General features: G+C 34.9%; 1 pseudogene; it reads left to right on the top strand.

Moving 5' to 3' along the window:
• The first annotated feature begins 345 nt into the window (after nucleotides 1–345).
• On the top strand, nucleotides 346–4,439 carry LOC149805216 (uncharacterized; annotated as a pseudogene).
• Nucleotides 4,440–5,499: the final 1,060 nt, after the last annotated feature.

Raw genomic sequence — 5,499 nt, forward strand, 5'->3', positions numbered from 1 at the left:
TTTAAGTTCTAGTTTGTTTTTAGACAATTTAACTTGATTTGACAGGTACTTGATGTTATTACTGTTTCTGTGTTAAACTTCAAATACTGAAACTGAAAGATACAAATGTGAGACATACTGTAATATTCCACATTCCAGATATATTATTGTAATGTATATTTACTTGGAAACAATATGGCAGCCTCTATGCCGACTTAAAGTCTTGTCTGGAGTATGAAAAAGAAAACTTGGAATATGATATAATCTAAAGTCGAAATAAGTTGATGCATTACTCTCTCTCTCTCTCTCTCTCTCTCTCTCTCTCTCTCGATCTCTCTCGACAACGACACAGTCACTGTTTTACCTATGACGGCAATGAAAAATGGACAGGACAGACCTCAGATTGTTATAGTTGTTATTCCACTGAATTCTATTATGCAGGACCTGGATCTGACTGTAAGAAAGTCCGGAATTCAAGGTTTTTTTTGTTAATATTGACGGTACATGAGCAAGTACTTACATGATACATGTGAATAGGTACGTACTATTAAAGGAATCTTGTATAAATGCATAAGGTACAGATGCAGTCTCTACCAATCAGGGTTGCCAAAATTCATGATTTTGAAAATTGTTAAATACCTTTTTTAAATTGGGTATTTTAAAATATCAATCTTATTTTTTTTCATTTACATTTAGCAGATGCAATAATAGATTAAAGTTTTTAATTTATTTGCAGAATTTACACATAGTTTATAATATTATATAGTTTAAGTAATTTAAAAGCAATATGAAAATAATCACTCAATATCATTAATTTAAAACATTTGAATCGCTATATCTATGTACATATTTTGGATACATCTTTCTGATTTAGGATAGATGATTGTGTTTAACAGTCTGTAAACAATTAAAAGTTTCTAGCTTTCTAAGTGCTATTTCATACGAACAACTATTCCCTGCAATCCCTTATTACAAGTCTTACCTTCGCCTGACACTCGGCTTTTTCAGGAGACACAATCCTGTCAAAACAAAGCCTGACACGATCTTGTTTTCTTCCAGGCATTGGAAAGAGAATAATAAATAGATCCAAAGTTCTAAGAGATCAGCCAAGGCTTTTCTTCTTAATGGTACCGGACCAAATGAACCTGCAGCTTGGACTGTTAAGAAGCGATAAAATCATATTTTTTAAAACCTTGCTCATGAAGCGAGAAGCCAAAACCAACATACTATCTTGTAATTGAAACTAAAAGTAGCCGCTCATGTTTTATTTAGCCTGTTGAGATCTGACAGCGACCACTTAGTGGTCATGTTCTGGTGACCAATGGTATCGCCATGATCTCTAATTTTATCAGCCAATCAGATGAAGTCTTATATCATCGCGTTTGGGAGACCGAGTTTTGATACTGAAGAGCATCAACGTGTGCTGAACGATTTGATTCACTTTCACAATTTTGAAAGTCGTATTTCCATTGGCTAATTCAAAGGTCACCAGAACATGGCCACAGCGGTCGCTGTCAGATCTTCACCTAGGACAGAGGAGATTTGATTTTAGTCAGATTGGTCGAAACCAAATATAGAATTAAATATTCAGACTTTAAACACTTTCTTGACAATTACAGCTGGTTGAAAAGATATCTTCCAGCAGGAAAATGGAGGATGAAGAATCAAAGAATGTGAAGACCGATGTGATATTTTCAGATGTGTCTTTCAAGTGCGAGATGGAGAATTCTGTCGATTGCATGCCAATCATGAGTCCCTGAATGACAATAAAGAAACTGCAAAAATTCTAAGCAATACACTATATAACAAGCTGATGTGTTGCACTGTTGCTGATGAAGTACACATGATTTATGAATGACACAAATGGTACAAAAATATATATGGCTGTTTATAAATGAGTCTTAATTTCTCATTTTAAAAACTAATGTGAACATTTAATGGAACGAAATGATAGGAATAACAATAAAGTAGCAGGACTGCAACTTTAACATTTTTAAAACATGGTCGAACATATTTTGGTTAAAAATAAATTGACAGGTGTATTCCAATACTCATTATATATTTATATTTAAAAGATAATTATATCGTCGGTTTCAAATCGGCCCTGCTATTTTGTGCAAGCATGTCCTATTTTTGCACTTTGATCCCGATGGTGGCCTAGTGATCAGAGCGTCCTCCTCGGATGCGGGAGGTCGCGGGTTCGAAACCCGGCCGAGACATGCCAAAGACTTATAAAATGGTACAAACAGCTGCCTCTATAGGCGCTCAGCATTAAAAGGTTAGTGTTAGGACTGGTCGGGCTGGTGTCAGGATAATGTGACTTGGTGGGACATAATGCTAGATGTCTGTGGCATGATGCCCCATTACTAGACATCACTATAAACTGCCATACGTAGACATCGTAGTGTTATGACAGAAAAATTATGAAAGTTACGTAAAAAGTCAAAATCAAAATCTATCTCTCTCTCTCTCTCTCTCTCTCTCTCTCTCTCTCTCTCTCTCTCTCACACACACACACACACACACACACACACACACACACACAATCATGCGCTCATTTCATAACTTCTTTACTTAACGGCGATATAAGAGTATGATGCATTTCAGCAGTGGTTAATGCTAATAAGTGTAAACAAAACGTGCATTCGATTTGCTTTTGATTATATCCGATTTTGTTATGTTTCAACGTTAATTTAGATCAAATAGTCAACAAAACCTAGCAGAAGCAATGAGTTTTGTGTGTCACACATTATTTAATGACTGACTGCTAGAAAAGACTTGACCACACTTTCATTAGCTAAGCCTATATAGTTTCTAGTTGTATAGATGGAGGTAACTGGAGTGTCCAGAGAGAACCAGTGAAACAGTAAGCAACTGTCAAACGTCCTGACATACTGGCAAATATGGATCGAAGGCTCAAACCAATGACCATACAGATGGCAACATGCAATTATGTATTTTTTTTAAATTAGCTTTACTAACCACTGTACCTATTATTGAATAAGGATGCAACAAGCAGGCACAGTGTAAGACATATTTCTGTACATTTTCTTTGAACCTGTTTATAAACATTTTATAAGCTTCAGAAAATCTATTGTTGATTCTCAGTTTTGTTTACATTTTACAATCAAATTGTCTGCATAAATCTTTTCTTTTCCACTTTAGGGAAAAGGACTTCCGTCAAACATTTCCAAGGCTTGGTCAGCTGACGTTTGTTTCCAGAGGTGTATCATTTAGCCCTTACAGCAACAGCAACATCGACAGACATGAAAATTCTGAATGAACCTCTGGAAATCAGGCACACTTGTTTTGTTGTATAGAATCCAGACAGGCCCAACATCTACTTTGAAACACAGGTTGCCAAATATTTAAAAAAATTGAAAATTGTGACCAAATACTGAACGGTATCTGTGTGGAACTAAAGAATAAAACAACGGGAATGCTCAGTAACACTAGCCTACCTACTGTGACATTTGGAGAGTGTTGGGTACAGTTACATGTTGTTGTTAGGCAACAAAGCCGATGTCGATTCTGATGAGCACAAGCCTGAAAACAAAATATTGCACAATATCACAAATACTAAACTGGAAAAAATGAAGCATCACGTGATTTCAGAACCAATCAAAATAAATCCAAAATTTAGACCTGTGTTTGCACAATAGCAATTGGCATGGGCCTGAATGTTCCAGCAATAGCCAGAATTATTAACTTTCACCCTCCAGCTACATTATAAAAATATATGCGAGTAGTGGAGAGCTGGGTGAACAGGACGACCGTCGCAGTCTATACTGTATTGTAACAATAGTGACACTGCCAGTAATCGTAAAGGACACACGGTACTAATTCAACTCCAATAGTAAACATATGGAAACACCATCATATTCAAAATTCAATAACTTAAAATTTCCGGGTGCTGATGATGAGACCTATAATTGTCCATGCACATCTAACCTTGGTGCAAGCTTATGTGTGGAGAACACTATATGAGCCGCGGCATTTTGTTTATTTACATGTTCATGAAATACATGTTATTGATTCTGCACCAAATGAATCAGGTGCTACTTTCATTATTGAGTACTCCTGAGTCAAGCCTGTGAAAATACTAAAATTGCATCAGTAGAAATTTGTCTCTATTTTTTTTAATTACATATAGGATAAGCTCTCAAAAGATATTTTTACTAAGATTTTAATTTTCATTATTAACCAATTATGGACCAACAAACCCGTAAATACTCTATTATTGGTTGACCCATTTTTGACTGGTTCACAGTTCTTCTGTATAATTAGTATCGTGTGTCCTAAAGGCCTGGACCCTTCAGTAAAAGATTCGTGAAAAACAAAACATCTTGCCTGCGAAGGCATTTACTTAAATAATGTGGATTTTAGGAGATATTATTTCACGGTCCAAAGGATCTGTTTTGATGTAATTATGAAACCAATACATAAATATTTAAAGTGGTCTCATGTGTATATTTTCATATATATTTCTACATTGCCAACATATTTATTCAAGAAGCTTGAAAACCAATTTTCTTTTCTTTATTCTCTTTCTTACCTCCTTTAAATCAAAAGCACATTAAACAAATTAACCAAAGACATGTAATGCAATAGTAAATGTTTTTCTTAAATGATGCTGCCGCCTATCAATTAGAAAATTCAAAATGTTTGGAATGCATGCATTTGCACAGTAAACACAGTCAGGTTATACAACAAAGTTAAGATATAAACAACACTACATAACTTGGACATGAAATTTCATTGAGATGTATACAATATTCCGAGAAGTGCACAGCTTGCAAGTTACTAATTAAAATAAATGTCTTTCGTTCCCAAAGACTTCAGCACTAAAACCATAATTGGACAAAATGCCATCAAGACAGAGAATTTACAATTCCAGTGCTTCCTCTTCGTTGTCATCAGTATATTGAACTGGATTTTTTTTCTTAATCTGTTAACTACAGCCATAACTATATAAAAGTTATATTCTTTATTAAAAAGAGTTCTTTCATAAACACTGCCTTTGAACAAAAGGTTTCAGTTGTCGTAAGTTTTCAATAAAATCCGTAAATTTTTCTTTTCTGACCGAGCTTTGTGGCAAACTTTTATACTTTTGTGTGCTATTTCTTTGTCAATATTACACACCATGGCATTGATAGATGGAGCTGCGTTAGCTATCTGAACAATGACGTTATTAGTTTTAAAGTTCAAAGCCATGTTCAATTTTTTAACTACTTTACCTGCTTGTCTTTTTCGATATCAGCTTAACCAAAGAATATATTCGCCCATGCATGTTTAGGTTGTTCATGAATAGCCCGTCCTCTAGATGTAGCCAATGCATTCAACAAGGTATTATGATAGTTATAAATGCATGTAAAAGCAGGGAATTCACCATTACAGAACACCAATGCAGAAACTGTGTTGAATAATTCTTCAAATCATCCTCACCTCTCTGTTTCATGACCACGTGTATGGAATTTGGTTGATATACAAAGAAAATACCCTGGTCTCTAAGGTTTTTGA

The sequence above is a fragment of the Sinohyriopsis cumingii genome, chromosome 2, assembly GCF_028554795.1.
Source record: "Sinohyriopsis cumingii isolate HCF-2022 chromosome 2, ASM2855479v2, whole genome shotgun sequence".
NCBI lineage: Eukaryota > Metazoa > Mollusca > Bivalvia > Unionida > Unionidae > Sinohyriopsis > Sinohyriopsis cumingii.